Source organism: Cervus canadensis, chromosome 4 (assembly GCF_019320065.1).
Source record: "Cervus canadensis isolate Bull #8, Minnesota chromosome 4, ASM1932006v1, whole genome shotgun sequence".
NCBI classification, from domain to species: domain Eukaryota; kingdom Metazoa; phylum Chordata; class Mammalia; order Artiodactyla; family Cervidae; genus Cervus; species Cervus canadensis.
The window spans coordinates 57,809,459-57,831,519 of NC_057389.1; the positions used below are offsets into that span (position 1 = coordinate 57,809,459).

The following is a 22,061-nucleotide window of genomic DNA, read 5'->3' on the forward strand; positions in this document are numbered from 1 at the left end:
CACACTGTGTAGACTCTGAGGACGCCCTGCCCTGCCCCGCCCCGCCTGGCTGGGATCACAGGGCACTGAAACCGGCAGCCGCCTAGGCTGGGCCAGACGTGCCTCGACCCGCAGAGACGCACAAAGGCTGCGTTGTTGCTTTGCCAAACCCTCCCGGCTCTGGAGTGGGAGGGAGGCACGGGGCAACTGGTGCCCCTACCCCCAGCTCCTGGGCTGGCCCTGAAGCAAGACTGGACTTTAACCTCTTAGGCCACCACGCCTGCTGGGGCTGGAGGGCAAAGGGAGGGCAATCCAGACCTCCTGATAAAAGCGATCCAAAATGGGGCTCCCCAGGCCCTGCGCCTAAACTCCACCCAAGGTCTTTTTGTTTTCCCAGAGTTGGGATCTCTCCAACCTTTGCACAGGTTGTGCCCTTGGGCCTGGAACGTCCCCCTCCCCCTGTCTAGGAAAGGGTTCATTTTCCTTTAGGATACTATTCAGAGAGCACCTCCTTCAAGAAGCCCTCCTGACCCCCGGGCTTCCCACCAGCCAAACGGGGAGTTCCAGATGCCCATAGGAGAATGCCCAGCACTGCCCACCCACGGCTGGGCTCACAGACACTGGCAGGACCAGCAGAGGACTAGGTAAGTGGGCACAGCAGGGACTCAGTCGCATCTCATGCCCCAAGACCACTCTGTGGTGGTGGAGGGAGGGAGGTGGAGTTACCAGCCCAAATCATACATCAGGACAGCCACCATCACCCCCACCAGGTGACACAGAAGGGAGGGCCTTGGAGGAAGCTGCTTTCCCACATCCATGTCCCTATTCTCTTTGCTGAGGACACTCTTTCTTACCCATATGCTTGCCAAGTCCTACTCACCCAAGTGGTACTTGTGTTTTTGTTTTTGTTTTTTTTTGGCTGCATGACTTGCGGGATCTTAGTTCCCTGACCAGGGATTAAACCCGTGCCCCTGAATTGAAAGCACAGTGTCCTAACCACTGGACTGCTGGGGTTTTTAGTTTTTATTTGACATTTACAGAATACATACTGTGTGGCAGGCACTGTCTTCAGAGATATTTACATGTATTAATTCACTGAATCCTCAGCAACATTAAAAAAAAACTCTTCCAAGGTCACACAGCTAGTTAAGTGGTGGAGCTGTGATTGGAATCTAGCAAGTTATTTCCATGAAGCCTTCCCTGGCCTCTCAGACCAGACCAGATTAAGGCCCTTGCTATGACCAATCCCCAACTTCAAATGTCTGAGATGGAATGAGCTGGCCATGAGTTTGGCTCCCCTGTCTTGACAGTGAGTCCCTGGAGGGGACTTGGTTGTCCAGCTCCTAACACAAACCTGGGTCTTGGGGACTCTCAAGAAACACTGTTGACTAAATAATCTTCAGTTCAGTTCAGTCCCTCAGTCGTGTCCGACTCTTTGCGACCCCATGAATTGCAGCACGCCAGGCCTCCCTGTCCATCACCAACTCCCGGAGTCCACCCAAACCCATGTCCATCGAGTTGGTGATGCCATCCAACCATCTCATCCTCCGTCATCCCCTTTTCCTCCTGCCCTCAATCTTTCCCAGTATCAGGGTCTTTTCCAATGAGTCAGCTCTTCACATCAGGTGGCCAAAGTATTAGAGTTTCAGCTTCAACATCAGTCCTTCCAATGAACACCCAGGACTGATCCCCTTTAGGATGGACTGGTTGGATTTCTCTCAAGAGTCTTCTCCAACACCACAGTTCAAAAGCATCAATTCTTCGGCGCTCAGCTTTCTTTATAGTCCAACTCTCACATGACCACTGGAAAAACCATAGCCTCGACTAGATGGACCTTTGTTGGCAAAGTAATGTCTCTACTTTTTAATATGCTGTCTAGGTTGGTCATAACTTTCCTTCCAAGGAGTAAGCATCTTTTATTTATTTATTTATTTATTTTTTTTTTTGAGTAAGCATCTTTTAATTTCATGGCTGCAATCACCATCTGCAATGATTTTGGAGCTCAGTAAGCATGGCTGGACTCCCAACACCCAAGGGGAGTGGAGGTAGGGGCTATCCAGACAGGCCCAAGGAGTTCTCTCTCCTCTCGAGGTCACACACCATCTACTTTGTCACTCACGATAAGACCTCTGTGGTCCCTGAATATATGGGGCTGTGGAAAACTGGGGAGGGTAGAGGGGCTGTCAGGCCCCTCAGGACACCTGGAGGCCCATCTGCTCCAAGGCCTCTGCACCCATCCAGGTAAAGTTCTCCTGAAATCCTCAGGCACCATGGACTAAAGAGGCAGAGTCTTCTTACAGTCCGCTGCCCCATTTCTCTCTTCTTATATCCAGTTTTCCAAACTATTGGGTCATTTCTCCAGCTCCCATTCAGAGTGGCCAAAATAAAGCTCAGACCCCACCAGTGGAGAGGGACACTGGGGTGCCCAGCAGACACATGAGACCACAGGCACCTCACGCTTCAGGGTTGCCCTCTGGACAGAGCCCCTTCCTCTGAGAAGCCCCGTTTCCAGCAGCTGCAGCCCCAAAAGGACACACAACGAAGCGCCCGCCTTGCATTGGCTGTGTCTCTGCTTATAAAGTATAATCAACTTCACTGCCCAGAGAAATAGCCCTAAGATGGAGCCACTGGAACGTCAATCTCAGTCTTCCCAACTCTGAAATCAGCCTGAAGAGAGGGTGGGAAAGGCTACATGTCTTTAGGGACAGAGGCACCTTTGGACCTCTGGGGGCAGTCCCTCCATCACTGCAAAGCAGAGTTTCCTGCCTGCCCCTGGATCAGGCCATCTTTCTATTATTGCTGTTCAGACCTCTTCCCCCTGCGAAAGTGACTGAAGACAACCCCTCCCTCTGTGAAAGGAGCTGGGGGTCTTCACCTACCTCTACCCTCCTGATCCCAGACACTAAAGGGTAGTTTACAGAGAATTTGTTTCATAACCAAAGGAGGGTAGCAGTGGGGGCATGGTTGGACAGAGGGAGCTCCCAAATTTCTCTTCAGGAAGGACTTCAGGCAGCAGTTTGTTTGCAAGGGAGCTGAGGGCTTTGCTTAAAACTGCTTGTGCAGCTGCTGTTTGTACTTAGACAATACATTACAGATCAATAAAAACAGCAAAATTCTCCAAAAGTGCTTTACATAAAATGAAAATGCCAATTGCCCATACCAAAAAAATTAATTACTGTTATGATGATCATGTCGGAGACTTTGCGGGTGCCAAGTCACTTCCCCCTCTTGTACCAGGCTGACCGTGAGGGCTGCCTGGACTGAATGAACCCACACTGCTTGGAAATGTAAATCTACCTCAACTTTAACTGAAAAAATATGCTCCGAGCCAGAAAGCCCTGGGCTGGATCCATGAGGGACAGAGATGTGAGGAAGCCCTAGATCTACCCTCTCTGGCTGAATACCGACTCACTGTGTGCCAGGCACATCGGACACCCTTTGCCATCTTTTGTGACCGCCTACAAGGGAACGTTGAATCCCATTTTACAGATGAAGAAACTGAGGCTAGGAAAGGCTCTGTAACAACTGTTGCCATTTTTTCGGAGACATCCAGACCCCATGCTGAGTGTTTCTATTCATCATCTCTTGGCTCCACATTGTAGGCTCACTTTAACAAATGAAGAAACTGAGGTTCATAAAAGTTGTTGCCCTCCCAAGATCACAGAGCCAATATATGTGACAGACGTGGGGACTTCCCTGGCAGTCCAGTGGTTAAGACTCAGAGCTTTCACTGCCGAGGGATAGGGTTCGATCACTGGTTAGGGAACTAAGATGCCGCAGGCCAGGCAGCACAGCCACACACAAAAAGAAAGAAAGAAATGAGACGTGAACCTGAATCCTGGTCTGTCACATTGCAATCCCTGGGCACATAAAATACGTGTGATAATGGCTCAGAGAGTAGGGCAAATAGAACTATGAGGCATAAAAGATAAAGGGCAGCCCCTTGCTTGTGGGAAAAAGCACATCAGAAGAAGAAGTTGAATAAAACCATGAGGACCGGTTAGTGAAAGTCATTCAGTCATGTCAATTCTTTGCAACTCCATGAACTGTAACCTGCCAGGATCCTCTGTCCTTGGAACTCTCCAAGCAAGAATACCAGAGTGGATTGCCATTCCCTTCTCCAAGTGATCTTCCCAACGCAGGGATCAAACCCAAGTCTCCAGAATTGCAGGAAGAAGAGTGGTTAGAGTCTCAACAAATAGACATAAGGAGGCAGGGGACTGCAGGCAGAGAGAACCACACATACAAAGGTGCTGGGGTGAGAACCTCTGGGGTAGGCGATCTGTGGAACACAGGATAATGGAAAGTGGATCAAGAGAAAATAAGAATAAGGATGTGGCTACCAGGAAGGCAGCGATGAGGAATGACTCAAGTTGTGAGTTTGAATCCTGGTTTTGCCACTAATTAGGCCTAAGACTTTCAAAAAGTCTCTTTCCTGCCCAAGTCTCAGTTTCCTTATCTGTAACAGGGGAGTAACAATAGTTGTTTAACAGCATCATTCTGAGCATTCAGACAGGTGCCACGCCCAACCTAAGGTTCTTATTACAGGCACTGGGGAGCCACAGAAGAACTCCTGACAGAGGGATTCAAGATCGGCTGTGAAGAGACTGACCCAGCTGCTCATACTGAACCACAAAGGAGCCCTTGGCTTTAGGAAGATCACTGACTCAGGGTGAGTTGCCCCACCCAACGTTTCTTTGACATCTCCCATTTTATCTTTAAAGAAGAGTCTTGTGAATTTCCCTATAAGCAATTCAGGCTTGTTTCTAATGTATTTAAATCATAATATTAAATTATTGATCTTCCCCCTAGTAAAAGATACAGTCCAAGAAGCAAAGCCATTCACTAGCTTGCCCCCAGCCACCCACACAGCCAAGTCCAGGCACAGCTGCTCAGGTGATGGCAGTCAGCGGCCCAGGATCATGAGGGGAATGCTTGTCTGGGGGTTGCTGGCCTTGACATCTACTGGTTCCTTCCCCTGAAATGCACTCTTCCTACCCCAGCCCCCAACAACACTAGATTTTCAGAAAATTTGCTTCACAACAGAAGGGTTACCCCCTTCTGAAACTCAAGTGTCAGCTTAACTGTATCCTCCTCAGAGAGGTCTTGCCTGACCATGCTGGGGAAGTTGGCCACATCACCCGACTTTTATGTTTTCCTGTCTGGTATTTTCTTATTTACCTATTACCTGTCTGTCTGTCTTACCCAGGCAGAAAGTCTGTCCCATGAAAGCAGGATTTCTGTCTTGCTCACTGTGTTCCCACCATAAAACAGAGCCTGGCACATAGCGGGTGCTCAGTAAATAAAAGCAGGGAGGGAGGGAGGGAAGAAAGAATTAACACAGAACAAAATCTGGGTTCTTGTCCCCAAGATTAGGAGGCTCCTGCAAGCCTCAGTCACCCCTTCTGTAGAAGGGACAGGGTTAGGGTCTCTAGCCAGGGACTACCATGGCCATATGAGGACCCCTCTGGTTCCTGTACTGCTGTCACTGGCCTGCCTCTGGAGCTGCCCTTCCCTTCCCCATCTCAGAGAGACAGAAATTAATTTCCCTTTGGCATAAACTGATTTTGATGAGCCCAGTCCCGGGCGATTCATCACAGACCTCTCGGGGAGCACTGCAGGGAATGGCGGGTGGCGGCATGACTTATGGGCCTCGCAGCCCCAGACGCCCAGCTGCTTCTGATGGCTCCGGACACCTCCAGCCCCCCTAAATCAGCTGCGACGGAGAGACCTGGAGAGCTGCCCGGCCTGTCCTCCCGCTCGGCGGGTGCCCCTGGCAGGCGCCTCCCAGGTCAGGGGGCACAGGCTGCGCGGAAGCTGGTGACTTCATCCAGGCTGACTCACCCCTAGCCAGCCTCTGGGGACTGGGGAGGGAGGCGGCAGCAGTCCTCACAAACTTGGAGCTTTGGGGAGGGGGATCCCCACCCTCTCTCCATCCCCAGGGGTTCCCCATACTGGGCTGTGCCCCTATCCCACGGCATACCACCATCCCAGAATCTACATTGATGTCCTGCAGACAGCCCAGGCTGAGTACTGGCCTGAAGAGGTCTAGGGCCCAGGCCCAATGCCCCTCATACCAGCCAGGTAAAATGGACCAAGCCAATAACCTCTGAGATTCAGTTTTTTCATCTGTAAAGTGGATATGGTGACCCTGGCTCCACCTACTGCTAGGAGGTACTAGGCGAATCCGATTGATGAAAGAGGGTCTTGAAGATAGGAGAGTACCTATCTAAGTGGAAGAGGGGATAGGAAGCAGGATAAGTGGGCCCCCATGCCCCAGAGACAATACCAGACCTCTTATCCTGGCCTGACATGTCCTGAGTCAATGGCCTACCCTTCCTCTACCCCTTCCCGCTCCAGCACCTTTAGCATCCTTAATATCCTAGGATACATTGTTCTTCTTCCACCTTTTAGGCCTCAAGGTTCTAGGCTGTACTCAGCCTAGAATTCTTCCCTGCCACTCTTCTTTGTCTGGCTAAATCCTGAACCCTTAAGTCCTCAGCTTAGACATTACTTCCTCTGAGAAGCCTTTCCTAGCACCTCATGTAGACCCTCAGGTAGACCTGTGCCTGTGTCCCAACAGTCTAGCCGTTCCCAAACATTAAGTTATCACCGGTGTCTCACATCTACCTCTTAGTCACTGCCCTTGTTCTCACCTGCAACCCTCTGTCTCAGCCGAGTGCTTGGTGTCTGGCAGGTGCTCACTGACGCGGGCTCATTTGAACTGAATTCCTGTGCCTACTCATGTCGGCCGGCAGGGCTGCCTGAAGCATTGGCCGCACAAACACACATGAGCACCACACACACCACACAGTGAGGGCCCGGGCCAACTGCTCATGCGGCTGTGGCTGCTGGGAGTTGATTCTTGGGAATCGGCACCCTTTCCTCAGCTGTCCCTGCCCTCAATCACAGCACCAGCAATTCAGGGGTGGGGAAGAGAACCGGAGAGGGCTTTTGTTCTGAAATAACCTGAAGATGCTTACCTGTGTCTAACAGAAGGAATATTCACATGGAGTCAAGAAATCTGAGTGACAACTCACCACCTTCTGACTTGCTTAGAAGACTGACCCCAACACTCTTGAGCTTCAGTATCCTCATCTGTAAAAGAATAATAATTCCCACCCTGCTGACCTCACAGGGCTGCCGTGAGGACCGAATTCAAAAGCGTGGAGGCAGATGCTTGGTTCATCTTGACAGAGGATACACTATCATCATCATCATCATTATCATGGACACACCTCAGCCACGGTCACCTAGACCAGCGTAGGGCTCAGAGTGTGGAGACCCCAAAATCAGTGCCATTGCCAGCCATGACAGTCTTACCCCAAGGTCCCCTCCTCAGACCCCATCCTCATATAATTGCAGGGCCTGCTGTGAAATTTTAAGAGCAGCATCAGACCATACCTTCATTCTCTAGTTGTGTGAGCTTCAGCAAGTCCACTTCACTGAACCTCAGTTTCATTTAACAATGGCAATGATGGAACTTCCCTGGTGACCCAGTAGCTAAGACCCGTGCTCCCAGTGCAGAAGGCCCAGGTTCGATCCCTGGTTGAGGAACTAGATCTCACATGCTACAACTAAGAGTTGGCATACCACAAGTAAAGACCCTAATGCTGTAACTAAAAGATCCCAAAGGCCACAGAGAAGATCAAAGATGCTGCGTGACCCAGTATGTGTGTGTGTGCTAAGTCGCTTCAGTCTTGTCCGACTCTTTGAGACTCCATGGACTGTAGCCTGCCAGGCTCCTCTGTCCATGGGATTTTCCAGGCAAAAATAGTGGAGTGGGCTGCCATGCCTCCTCCAGGGAATCTTTCCAACCTGGGGGCTGAGACCGCATCTCCTGCATTGCAGGCATCTTCTTTACCCACTGAGCCACCTGGGAAGCCCAAGACCCAACACAGTCGAATAAATATTTTTAAAATAGCAATGATGATGGTAACTGTCTTCTAGATATCTCAGAAGGATTAAATGGGATAACTGGGTTAAGAGGACACTTAGCACTCAGTCTGCAGCACAGTAAGTGTTAACAATAACTGTTACCCTTCACCATTACCATCATCATCCCCATAAACATTGTAGCTATGTGTGGGGTATGATACTCATGCTAATCCCAATCCTCCTCTACTATGTGTGTTAGTCGCTCAGTCATGTCCAACCTTTGTGACCCCATAGACTGTAGCCTGCCAGGCTCCTCTGTCCATGTAATTCTCCAGGCAAGAATACTGGAGTGTGTTGCCATTCTCTTCTCCAGGGGATCTTCCCAACCCTGGGATCGAACCCAGGTCTCCTGCATTGCAGGCAGATTCTTTACTGTCTGAGCCACCAGGGAAGCCCATCTTCTACCATAGTAACTTCCAGGACCTTCACAACAAACTGTCATCCCCATTTCCTGGATGGACAAAGTGGGGCTCAGAAAAGCTAGGACTTTTCAGACTGAAAACTCCCTGAAGGCAGAGGCCATGTCTCCAAAGTGTGGGCTCCCCACAGAATTGAGGCCATGCCTCTCTCTTCAAACTTTTGTCTCCCTCACTGGCCTGGGGGCCAGGTCTCTTTTTTAGACCCTCCCCCAGGCAAGGTCAGAGGAGCAAGAAAGGGAGAGGTCCAGCCCCCCTGTCTTCTCACAGCAGAGGCAGAGGTTCAGGCTGTGGACAAAAGCCAGCCCAGGGCCTGCCTGTTCCTAGCTGCCCCAGCTGACACAGAGAAGCCTCATGACTGCCCCTTCTTCCCCAACTCAGGCTCCAGCTTCCCGCCTGACTGGGCTGAGCGCTTCAAAGCCAGCAGCCTCTGAAATGAGGCTGCAGCATCCAAACTGGCAGCTGGTGGGGGGAGTCAGGCAGCCCCCGTCCCCTGTGTGTATCTCTAGGCACTCCTGTCAATGTTGACTTGTCGGGCAGCGTTGGCCACCCAGGGTCCCGGGGGATGGCTCTAGGTGCCCATATCATGGCCAAAGGAGCATTAAAGCTACCAGCATGCCAGTGAGCCTGGGCTGCAAAAGGCCAACACCTTCATGCAACAGGCACTGGATGCCCATTTGCTGATGGGAGAGGGGAGCCACGGAGAGTGACTGCTAGGACACACACACGTGCTCACACTCTGCACCACACAGTAGGATGGTACTGTGGGCTCTGACATTCCAGACCCAGGATCAAATCCTGCTTCCCCTATCTCCCAGATGTGTGACCTTGGGTAGCACTATGGGTTGAATTACTTTCCACCCCAAATTCCTATGTTGCTGTCCTTAACCCCAGTATCTGAGAATGTGAACTTACTTGGAGATAGGGCCTTTACAGAGATAATCAGGTTAAAATGTGGTCATTAGGGTGGGCCCTAATCCAATACGACTGATGTCTTTACAAGAAGGGGAAATAGGACACAGTCACACATAGAGGGAAGATGATACAAGAAACACGGAGAAGACTGTCACCTACAAGTCAAGGAGAAAGAGCTCGAACAGTTCCTTCCCTCACAGCCCACAAAAGGAGTCACCGATGCTTTGATTTTAGACTTCTAGTCTCCAGAACCTTCAGACAATACATTTCTGTTGTTTAAGCCACTCAGTGTGTGGTACTTTGTTAGGGCAGCCCTAGGAAACTAATACAAGTAGTGACTGTTGCTTGGAGCCTCAGTTCCCAATCCTAAACAGGAAATATAACAGTACTTGCCTCATAGGTTGTAGAGTGCTTTCCTGGTGACTCAGTGGTAAAGAATCTGCCTGCAGTGCAGAAGACGTGGGTTCAATCCCTGGGTTGGGAAGATCCCCTGAAGAAGGAAATGGCAACCCACTCCAGTATCCTTGCCTGGGGAATTCCATGGACAGATGAACCCAGTGAGTTAAAGTCCATAGGGTCACAACAGTCAGGCATGACTTCACAACTAAACTTCCAAGCACCAACCATATGTTACTACGAAGCTTCATTGAGATGCTACCTCTAAAGACAGCACTTAGCACAGGATTAGACTCTTAGCATGTACTCAATAAATGGTAATTGCTATTATTATTATGGTTATTGTTCACTCATACATTCCTGTGTACACTAACACATTTACTCATCTATTCCACATAATACTGTACTGTACACCTTCCAAATACCAGGCATGTGGGCCCTGAAGTAGAACAAATCCCTGTTCTCCAGGGTACCTGAAAACGACTGAAGATAGAACTATCCTCATGGAAAACAGACAATCCACATACACACAAGTTAGCTGATGGGAGAGCAAACGTTTAGGCATTCGCCTCTGTGTGCATTTGTTGTTGTTGTTTAGTTACTACATAACATCTGACTCTTTTGCAACACCTTGGACTGTAGCCCAGCAGGCTCCTCTGTCCATGGGATTTACCAGGCAAGAATACTGGAGTAGGTAGCCATTTCCTTCTCCAGGGGGTCTTCCTGACCCAGGGATTGAACCCAAGTCTCCTGCATCGGCAGGTCGATTCTTTACCACTGAACCACCAGGGAAGTCTCCATGTGTGCATCCAAGAGTGTTGATATGTGCATATATGCGTGCATAGGTGTTAATGTGTGCATTGAGTGCATCAGGATACTATGTGCACATGCATGTTAGTATCTGCGCATCTGGGAGCTCAACTGCATACCAGTGTGAATTCATGCAGAAGTATATGTGTGTGTTGCACATGTGATGCTTTAACATGTGTGTACATAAATGTTCATGGGTACATACATGTGGGGGATGAGAACATATGGGCACAGTGTGAGTCTGGATGAGTGAGCAAAGGCAGATGTTTAGGTAAGCATGTGTGAGAACTTTAGAGCCCAAAGCTGGTGCTCCACTATTTACAGTCTAAGAAGGTCTAAGAGGCCATCTTGGCCATCTGCCAGCTGGTCTCAAATAGACACACCCCTTCCCCACATCAGACTTCAATGCTCTTGTGCCCAGGGACAACCCCCTAGAACCCTCCCCTGGTTTTCAGGAAGTCCTTCCAGCACTCTAACCACAATCCCTGGGTGACACTTCAGAAACCAGTAGTCCAAAAACTCCCAAATGAAACAGCCATCAGTCCTGTGTTTCAAGTACATGTTGGTCCTATGTCCTCATTCAGGTCCGACTTGCCTTCCCAAAGAGGAAGGTGGGCTTCCCCACCCTCAAAGGTCTCTCCAATTTGAGTATCCTATTCCTGTCCCCAGAAGGCCCCACACCAACACTCCCTGGGTGGGGAGGAGGTACTAAATTTCCTGGCCTATTTCCCACCATCACAGGATCCGATGCTTGACAAAGAAGCATGGCTGGACATGGACCTGGGGTGGGGGTGAGCACTAACTAGGCCAGTGCCCACTGGGCATCTGGAATTGTTGGAACTGTGAGAGGACCAATACTTCCCAAGGGTGAAAAAGGACCAAAGTGTAGGCTTGTGGTGGGGAGACTCACAGATGAAACCACCCCCTGGGTGGACTGACTCTTAACCCATACACACTTTTCCCTGTCTAAGACTTGGTGAAGTCCTGAAGGACCAGACTTGGGGAATCAGCAACAGCTGGGCCAGAGTCTCTGCCCGTCAAAACTAGTATCTGAACCTCAGACTTGAGTTCTAGTTCTAATAGTGATAACAATAATAAAGGCTCACATTTATCACACCCGGACCTATGCTGACACTTTCAATGCACTGTTTCACTGAGGTCACACACTGTTTCAATGAGGTTAGGGACTATTACTGTTATCCCCATTTTACAATAGAGGAAAACACGGCACAGTTTAGCTCAACATGCAGCTGATTCATAGCAAAGTCAAGAGAGCTTGAGTCAAGAGTTACACTTTAACCATAGAACCCTTACCTCACAGACTGACCCTAGATGGTCCCTTCTCCTCTCTCCATTTCCCAGTCTATGCAGTAGGGCTGCTAATAGTCATGACCACCTAGCTCTGTGGGACTCCCAGCTCTGACTCCTTGGGTGAGGGGATCATGCCTCAGAGTGAGAGCTAGGGCCTCCCCCTAGGGTCTTGTAAAGCATGCAGATGACAGGACAACCAAAACCCACTGAATCAGACTCTCAACATACTGCAACCCCTCCCTCCCGACATCTGCAAGCTCACAAGGTCAAATCATCTGCTGTGCACCAAGGTTTGAGAATTTCTGGGGTGGTGGGATCCTTTGACAGGAAGGAAGGTAGTGGAAAGCTCCCCCCAACTCAAGCCCTGCTAGAAGGACTTCAAGTCACAAGGCTGAGGATGCTCTGGGGTCTGGCTTACCATTCCTTCCTCATCCAAAGGACAATTCCTCATCTAATGGGGAGACCAGTAAATTCTAGAGGTGTTACCTATTATGGGGGTGGGGAGAAAGAAGAAGTGGGTTCTGCCCCTCAATCAGCTCTTCTTGACGTCCCTGAGACGGACAGACACAAGGGTCTGAATAGATGCCTCCTCCCCCAAAAAGAAAAAAAAAAAAAACTTGAGTGAGATGGGACCAACCAGCATAGCTGAGGGAGGGGGACCCTGGGGGTACTGGAGTGGCAGGCAGTAAGGTGGGAACACGCACATACAAAAGCTGACCCCAGCCAGGCCTACTGGCCAGCCAGCTCATCCCCACCCCCCTGTGGCAGGCAGCTTGGCAGAGCTGAGCGCCAGCTTCTCCATCCAAACCCGAGTTCCCACCGAGCGTGCTTAATGCAGCGGCGGTGACATTTCTGCCGTCAGAGGCAAAAACAGGAACTCGGCCATTTTCTTGAAGGGCGCCCACAGTGCAGGCGGGGATGAAAGGAGGTGGGGTTTCAACTCCTGCATCCACCACCCTAACCACCCACTCTTGCCTCTGCCCAGTGCTCCAGCCAGGTCATAAAACTTGGGTCTCCAGACAGACTAGGAAGCTGCTACAGGATTCTGACCCTCTTGTAAAAGTGGGGAAACTGAGGCCATAACGCTGACGCTAGCCGATCTGGAAAAGGTAAAAGGAGGGATGGAGAAAAGCCCCGAGGAGAATGCCTTAAAAATGTTCAAGTGGGAGCACCAGTCTGAGGAGCCAAAGGGCTGAAGCCAGCAGGCCCCAATGACCAGCCTCAAAAGAGCGGACACACCTGGCCCCCCAACACTAGCGCGCCCTCGTGAGGGCGCTCGCGGCCTCTTTAATCCTCCAAGCAATGAGAGGGTTAAGCTTCCCCGCGTTACTTGCCGCAGTAAGTGGAAAGGAAAGAAGTGTCAACTCCGTTCTCACCACAGCGGGGCTGTCGGATGGCACCTCCCCCCGCCCCGCGCACCCGGCCCGGCCGGCTCCCCCGCCCTCCCCTCGGAGCGCGCGCACACACCTCCCACCGCTTTGCCCAAATTATTTTCGATCCCGGGAGACTCCGGATGCCAGACGCGCTCCGCAGCGGCGGCGGCGGCGGCCGCGCCTGATTCATTGCGCCAAAGCTGCAGATGCGACCTCCCGCCTGCGCCCTGTGCCCCGGCCCGCGCCGGGCTGCGTGCGCGCCTGGAGAGATTCGGGGGGGGGCGGCAATTTGTAGGCGCTCCCCCCTCAAGAGGCAAGCTCCGGCCCCCCGGGGCCAGGTCCCCAGTCCCCAGCTCCCCGGGCTGCACTAATTAGCTTCCTCGGGGGGCGCCACGCGGCGTGAGGGGCGGCAATTTCCCGGCTAGGCTGCGGGGGAAGCGTTCCCACCGCCTGGGAAGGTGAAATGGGAAACTCGATTCAAAGAGAGCTTTCCTCCCCCCCCCCCAACCCCTCCCGCCTAGCGCGGTAGAAAACGGGTTTGAAATTCCTCCTCTCTCTTTTTTTTTTTTTTTTATAGTGCACCGTCTCCATGGAAACCGCGGAGGAGGTCACGGTAGCTGGGCCCCCTCGCGTCACCCCGAGCCTCGCCGGCTGCAGGCGCCGGGATTGCGGCCTCCCAGGCGCCTCGGCCCGCGTGGACTCTAGTCTGAGTTCCCCGCCCCCGCTCCACTCAGCTCGCGGCTCAGGCCATATGACTCTGCCGGGTCCTAACCGGGAAGGGCGCACCTGGGCACCAGTGCGCTAGGCTATGCCTCTGTCCCCAGGCTTTGGCACGCGGGAGTGCGCCAAGATACACGTGCCCAGCTCCAAGACTAGAACACGTGCAGCGAGACGCCACCAAGGGGCTCACGGAACTAGTGGATGCCCTGGGCGGTCGACCTATATAGGCGCACCACTCCAGACCTCTTGCTAAGACAAGATCACCCGTAAAGAACCTGGAGTCCTGCCTAGGTATCTTACTAGCTATGTGACTTCAGGCAAGTCGCAACCTCTCTGCGTCTCACCTTGCTCATCAGCAAAATGGAATTGTCGCGTGGCTTGAGACAAAAAATACGTTAAACGTTTAACACTATGTTTGGCACGTGGTTCTGAAAAATGGTAGCTGTCACTAGGGTTATTTTTTACAGACTGCAAAAGCCGAGGCCCAAAACGCATGGCTCAAGGGCGCGGTCAGCCCGAAGGCTGAGTTACATCTTAGGAGCTTTCCAGCATCTCAGCCTAGTCTCAGGCCGGAGGTTGAGGGGACGTGTGCCTGCTTTGCTGAGCCTGGGCCTGCCTGGGGGCGCGACGGGCGGGACCTCCTAGCCAGCCACATCCGCACCCGGAACCCTGGAGACGGGACTCCCCGCAGTGCGCGCCCCACCCCCCTCCTGCCCCAGCACTATTAGCAACGGGCCTGCCTGCCCTCCCTCCCAGAGCTGAGGCCGCACCTGCCCCACCGGATGGCCGCCTCGGGGCCAGGCCGTGCCCCCCACCGCGCACACTTCCTCCCGGACCCCCAGCGCCCCGTGGAGCACGCAGGGGGGAGGGGACCGGCCGCCCCCGCCCCGCCAGCTTCCCACAGCCCGAGCAGCCCGGAGCCGAGGAGGCAGGAAGTCTCAGAGCCGGGGCGTGGAGGCGGGGTAGGGGCAGGAAGTTGGGGGTGACTCTCCCAGAGACCCCAGACAGGCCCCGGCGTGGGAGCGGGGTGGGCGGGCGCGTAGGGATTAAGGGCGCGCCCCCACCCCCCGCCTCTGTAGCCTTAGGCCACGTGATCCCGGCCGGAGCGCCCCGCTGGGTGAGGGCGAAGGCCGCTACCTCTGGCGACCCCCAGCAGCGCGCACTAGGAGGGAGGGGCAGCCTTTGTCTACTTTGCCGCAGAGGCAGCCCCCCACAACCCCTCCCCCACGCGCCCGGCCGGGCCCTGCACAGCCCGGGTTTTCCATCCGGCCCGGCTCGGCTCGGCAGCTGTCAGGGGACCGAGCTGACCTTCGCGAGCAGGGAGTTTCAATTAGCCGCAGATCAGATAAGCGGGCGGGCCCGTCTCTCCGAGCACCGCGGGGGCGCAGCCCCGCCCCCGCCACGCCGCGCCAAACGCGCTCCAGATGGGAACAAAGATGGGGACGCAGCTCCACCTGCCTCCCCGGGGAGGGGGGAACTGGAGGCCCGGCCGGGAGGAGCTTCCCACCGGAGGAAGGGGTTGCGCACCCTCCCCAGCCCGTCTAGGATCTCGTTCGGGGCAGGGGTCTAGTCAAAACGATCCTTGCAACTCTCTTGCCTCCTGCACAGCGGAGAGGTGCCTGCCACGCTGACCTCATCTCCAGGCGGGCATCGTGCCCTCCCTCCCCCGAAGGAAGGCTTTTGCCATCTCTGATCTCATCCGGAGCTCTCCCTGGGAGGCAGAGAAAAGGAGACAAGAGCCCAACAAAGAAAGGAAACTGAGGTAGAGAAGGGCTGGACTTCTTGATCCAGGTCACACCAACCACAACATTCTTTCAGATGTTTATCGAGTGCCTACTAAGTACCAGGCGCAGTTTAGACTATGGGGACATCAGCCTCTTAGAGCTTACATTCTAATTCAGGGAGACAAACCATAATCAAGTAAACAAATAGTTGAAAAGAATCATTTAAGAGATTCTAAAGAGCCATAAAGATACTAAAACAGGTCATGTGAGACTGGATTTCAGGGAGGGGACCGTGTTACGGTAGTCAGGGAGGGCCTCTTTGAGGAGGTGACATCTGAACTGAAGCCTGAAAGACCAGAAGGAACCAGTAAAGCAAAGGAGAGCGTGTGGAGCATGCCACTGTGGACATGACTTTTGGTCCAAAGGGGAAGCAGACAGGATAGGGCTTTGCAGACCAGGTGAGGCATCAGGGTTATGAAAAGTGCGGTGGGAGCCTTTGGTGGGTTCTAAGCTGGGAGTGACATGGTCTGACTTACATTTTTAAAGATCCCTCTGGCTACTGTATAGATCAGAGGAAGGCAGAGGTATAGGAGAGACCAGAGAGGAGAAGGGAGGATGGGGCTGGAGGGGAAGAATGGGGGGTGGGGGATGGCTTTCTGTTGTAGTGATATATTTTGACTGATGAAGTGGATGTGGAGGTGAGGTGAAGCAACAACAGAAGCCTGGTGAGAAAGAGGCAGGCCTTGAACCTAGGTCAGCCTTTAGGAGCATGGAAGGGCTGCCCAGAGGTGAAGGTTAAAGCTATGGAGCAAGAATGCCAGGGTTCAAATGCTGGTACAGATATTTTCCAGCCGAGTGACCTTGGGCAGCGTCTTTATCAATATCACCAACCATTTTTTAAAGAATAGGAGATTGTCATTGTAAGGTTTGAATATGATAACATCTGAAAAGTGTTTATCACAAAGCCTGGTAAATAGGTGCTCAATAAATTTGGGCTATCTTTATGGGCCTTTACTCCCCCCACACCCACACCCCACACCACCACCACCACCGCCACCTGCCTCTTTGTATCAGGACCATCCCCTGGCATTCCTACCCCACCTCTGGCCTTGCTTCCATTTGTTGAGAGTAGAAACTCCTGCTCTCATTCCCCCCACCCCACCTTTATTTGGAAGGAATTTGGGTGGGGAATTAATTGGAAAAGGACTAACCCAGTCGTTGTTCACTAAACTGACTGCTGGGATCCCTCATCTAGGACCCCAGCTTACCAATCCAGGTATCCCTCCAAGCCCCTCAGTGGTCTGCATATGGGCCTGCCCTCCATGCCTGCCGGTGGAGTTGAGAGCATTCAGTTTTCATTCATTCAATCAGATGAGTGACCCTCTGGGCAAGGCTGAGTTGGGGACAGAGAAAAGCAAACCCAGGCCCTGCCCTCAGGCAGATCCTGGGCTGACTCCACTGTGGTTAGTTAGGGAATGTTGTGCTCCAGGAGCTTAGAGCAGGACCTGAGAGGGTGGTGGAGGGGGCTCTGTTGGGAAAGCAGTTAGTACAGTCACAACTCCCATTTATGGAGCCTTTACCCAGAGCTAGTCACCGTACATGCAGGCATGTCATTCAGTCCTTACAACAACCCAATGAGGTCCATACTATTACTAGCCTTAATTTATGAGCAAATAAACAGAAACTTCCAGAGGTGAAGTGCCTTGCCCGAGATTACACAGCAATTAAGTGGTGGAGCTGAGATCAAACCCAGGTCTGGCTGAGGTCAGAACGGGAGAATTTAAACATTCTACTATCTGGTCTCAGATTCTATTAAATGCAAGGATATCTCTGATATCTCTGAAAGGCCTTCAGTCAAATTCCTGTGGTCATGGCTTTTGCCCTTACTTCACTCAACTTCCCTATGCCTGAGTCTTTATCTAAACCCTCAGGAACCCAGCCTGGTGCCAGGTAGACAGTAGTACTACCTGAACATAGCTTCCTCTTAACAAAGCAGTGTTGATGCCTGCCCTCACCACCACTCCCCGTGGATTCTTGGGCCCCTATATCCCATTTCAGAGCCTGTCAGTGCTGCTGACTGGAAAAAGAAAAGTTCTAGTTTGCATAATATTTGCATCTGCTTTGCATGCTGTTCATATAACATCGAAATACACAAAAGCCTGGTCCTGGTACCCTGTGCCCCCTGGTACCCTATTCTTGGCATTCTGTCCCCATCGCAAACTGCTGACCAGAACAAGGGGGTGAGGGTTCTGGGGAGTACTCATTTAGGGTCCACCTAACTTTATCTATTTCCAACATTGTGTGGACAGAGATGGGAAGAGTTCTGTCTACCCTCATCCTTCCCCCCGCCACATCCCTTCCTGGCGGAATTCTGGGTCAGGGCAGGGGAACCCGGGCCAGAAGGCAATGTTTGTGCAGAAGCGACACATACACACACACAGACACACTCACAAGGCAGTGTGGCAGGAAACATCTGGGGTCTGGGTGCTCAGCACCCCATGACAGAGGATGAGCAGAAGGGAAAAGAGGAGGCACTGCTGCTGTGGCGATGGCTGGGGCATCCTCATGTCCCCATCTCTCCTCTCACAGGGCCAGCCGGCCTCTCCCACAGCCAACCTCACACCTACAAACCCCTCTAACATGGCTGCTTGGGCTGGAGGGAGGTGGGGAGACGGACAAGAAGAAATAGAGACACCAGTGATGGGATGGTAGCAAGGACTGGAAAGAAGGAAACTGGCTCTGTGATCCTGGGAAAAGAGAGGGAGAGTCTGTGCCCAGCCTGGCTTCAGCCTGGGCTCTTAACCACTTCAGGAACTCTTAAGAGACCCGGTGTGGGGGCATAGGAGGAGAAAGCTGCTGTGATTGGCCGATGAGGTGTGACCCACATGAGTTAACAGAGGACATAACCTGTCCTGATTGGACTCAGACATCACTGTAATGATTGTCTAGGGGTCTGAAGGGCCATGAGGTGTCAACAATTGAGGACTGTGATTTGCAGAGTCATCCTGGAAGTCCACACATGCCCCTTTCCCGACTCCAGGTTGAGATTTAAGGGTTGGAGGCACCCGGAAGCTGAACAGGAACCAGAAACACAGGAACTCAGAATGGTGGGCTCACATGAGGTCCTTGGATGGCTGGGAGACAGAAGGATACTGACTGAGGGGTGACACAGCAACTTGACAGGCCGTAGAAGACATGAAAGGTGGGTGCACACTGAAGGAAGAGGCTGCCACCCTGGCTTATAGTTCACGTCTTAACCCTGCCCTGGGATATACAACGTGCTAGGCCTGTAAAGGCCCCCAGTGCCCCATCATTTCCATACACTCACCCCCCCACACAGTATGTTGGGATCTGCCTCTGTGATGGACTGAATGTTTGTGTCCCCCTCAAATTCATATGTTTGAATGAATACTAACCCCCAATATAGTAGTATAAGGAAGTAGGAGCTTTGGGGGCAATTAGGTCATGAGGGTGGAATCTTCATCAAGGGGATTAGTGCCTTTATGAAAGGGAGCCCAGAGAGATCCCTTGCCCCTTCCACCATGTGATGACACAGTGAGAAGATGGTGTCTATGAACTAGGAAGCATGTCTTCACTGAACACCCAATTTGCCAGCACCTTGCTCTGGAACTTTCCAGTCTCCAGAACTGTGAGTAATAGAAGTTTAAGCCACCCAGTCTATGGTATTTTTGTTACAGCAGCCCAAGTGGACTTAGCCCCCATGCCCAGGAGAGGCTCCAGCTGAGCTCCCAGAAGATGCTGCCACCTGGTGTGGCCTCTCCCGAGCCCTGGCCTCTCACTGTGCATGTGCCTGACACTAGCCTATGCTCAGCTGAGACCTGCACAGTCATCCCCACAGCCCTTACACTTCTGGTATCACACAGCCCTGGGCCTAACTTCAGCTACCATAACTTGTAGTCACACAATCTCCTTGGACCTCAGTTTTCTCATCTCAGATGAAGACAATGCCAACTTTCAAAGATTCTTATAAGAATTAAGTTGGGTGAAGTCCTTAAGAGAAGACCTAAATTTCATTTATTTAATCATTCTCTCTTTGAGTGCCTTCCATGTACCAGGCATTGTTTTAGATACTGGGATTTCAGCAGTAAATCATAGAGATAAGGTCCCCAGTTCTCAGGGGTTTCCATTCTAGAGAGGGAGAGTAAATATAAACCACAAATATATGTTTCACATTATGACAAATGCTGTGAAAGTATAAATAGGATAATGTAATAGGGGGACATAACAGGACCACTGGATGTAGCAGTGGGTGGTTTTTGATAAGATGGTCAGGGACTTTGTCTCTGAGGTGTCATCTGAGCTGAGACCTGAATAGTGAGGAGTCAATCATGCTAAAAGGCCGAGCAAGGGTGTTCCAAGGAGCAGAAACAGCAAGTGCAAAGGCCCTGAGGCAGGAAGAGCTTGCCCTGTGGGGAGACTGGTATGACTAGAGCAAGGGGAACAGGTAAGGCAGAGGCATGGGCACTGGGGGTCCTCGAAGACCTTGGAAGGAGTCTGTCTTGAATTCCAAGGGCTTTAGCAAATCACTGGAGGTTTTCAGCAGGCATGCACTAGGAATTGATTTACACAGTAATTGCTCAATAAAGGCTGGCTGTTGTCATTATGAATAATAATAATAATATAAAGCCCAGAGAGGAATAGCAATACGCCCAAGGTCACAGAGTCCTGCATCCCACAGCCCCTTCTCCCTTTGATTGGCCTTCCTCCTCCCCTAGGGAGCCCTGTGGATCAGCCGGGAGCCTGGCGGGAAGGAGGTGAGGGCAGCCTCCCTCCCCTCATTCCCGCTCCTTCCCTCCGGCCATTTCCCGTGCTCCCGGCGCCTGCGCCCCAATTAGCCAGCGAGGCTGACGGCCTCGGCTCCGAATGACAGACACCTCCTGTCACCCCCTGACGGGCGAGGAGATTAACTCTGAGCGGCACCGGCTCCCAGGGACAACAACGGGAAGGGGGAGGGGATGACCAAGCCTCCCCCCCACCAAGAGCCCCCTGTGCCTTGGAAGGAAGCGGGGGCTGGAGAGGGCCCCAGCTCTCAGAGAAGAGCCTTAGTAAGCTGGGGGGGGACCGCCCCAGCCTGCTAATTGGCTGCCCCAGCCTCCACCTCTAGCTGCTCTGAGGGCAGGGACCTTGCCCTGCCTGGGGGGGCTTCACAGCTGAGCACTCAGTTCTGGGCACAGAGTGGGTGCCCAGTAAACATTTAATCACTGACTGTGCTAAGTACATTTTTTTTTTATGCAGACTCATTCAATCCTCAGGGCATCCCCATTTTAAAGAATAGAAAACGAGGCTCAGCAGTGGAGGGACTGGATCACACAGATGGCCTAAGATTTGCACTGAGGCTGCCTGATGCCAAAGCTAGTGTCTAACCACTGTAGTATATCACTTCTCTCCCTAGGAGGAGACTCAGCTCCTGCCACTTAGGAATTTACAATCCACTTTGGGGCAATGAGACACAAGCCCTGGGAAAGGGAATTAACACAGCAGTTCTGGGTATAGATGCTGAGTGCCAGGCTGGGGACAGAAGTTCCAGATAACATTCCTAAAAGAGTGGAGCCAGGAGAGATGGGTACAGAATGGAAGTGAGTTTTTTAGAGGAGGAAAGATGAGCTGGACCTCTAACACAGGCATGATTAGTTAGGAAAGGACAAGAGGAAGGTGTTCCAGGAAGACCACTGTGCAGGCAAAGGCTTGAAGGCAGCAGTGGGTAAGGCATGCATTAACTAGTCAGGACTTCAGGTTGTAAGTGACAGAAACCCAACACACACTGGCTTAAACAAAATTAGAACCTATTGGTTCATTCTGAGGATCAAGTATAAGAGTGTTTGGCTTCAAGAGCAAGGATCAGTTTCCCTTTTCTTGCTTCACTCATGGATAACTGTCCCCAAGGGGTAGCAGCCTCAAATTCCACAACATACTAGACAACACCTACCCCATAATTCCAACCAAAGCCCTGGGATTTAATCTGATTGGCCAGACCCTGAACTAATCCAGGGGTAGGTGGAGTCCCTCTAGAGCCCTAAGGGTGGAGGGGGAGGTCCCTGGAGTGGGGAGGCACTTGGGGCCAGTCAACACCAGGGTCCCCATTTCCAGGGCTAGATTTGGGTCCTGAATGACTCCTCCATGGGCAGCCTGAGGACCTCCACTCTCCCCAATTCCTACCTGGGTAGATGACATCTACCAGTCCAGCTCTGGCCAGGTAAGAAGGAGCTCCCGGAAGCCTCTTGATCTAGGACTGGAGGGGCCTTGAGACTTCCCCCTGTCCAAGCTTGCTCCGGGGCCTTGGATGTCTCTCCATGGGCCTGCCTGATCTCTCCATCCATCCTTCACCCTTAGCCTGGCTGTTTCCCCTAGAGTTTGTTTCATCAGCAGGGTCTTTAATTGCCTTTCACAAAGTCACCAGCTCTGACTGCCAAGAAGAGCAGTCTTGCAACAGGAAAGACTATGGCCAGGTTCCAGGAAGG

The 22,061-nt window shown here is 52.2% G+C and overlaps 1 protein-coding gene and 1 long non-coding RNA gene across 2 annotated transcripts in view; one reads left to right on the forward strand and one right to left on the reverse strand.

The window, feature by feature from the left end:
- The window catches only part of PSD2 (pleckstrin and Sec7 domain containing 2), a 115,654-nt gene extending 102,121 nt beyond the window's left edge, over positions 1-13,533 (reverse strand). The window contains exons 1-2 of the mRNA XM_043465326.1: positions 13,233-13,533; positions 6,963-7,077 (exon numbers count right to left, since the gene is read on the reverse strand). The gene's annotated coding sequence lies outside the window, so the exon portion shown is untranslated. The remainder of the gene's footprint in view (positions 1-6,962; positions 7,078-13,232) is intronic.
- On the forward strand, positions 370-7,446 carry LOC122439843. Its single transcript, XR_006269003.1, has 3 exons — positions 370-623; positions 4,528-4,651; positions 6,976-7,446. It is a non-coding gene; the product is annotated as an uncharacterized LOC122439843 (long non-coding RNA).
- Positions 13,534-22,061: the final 8,528 nt, after the last annotated feature.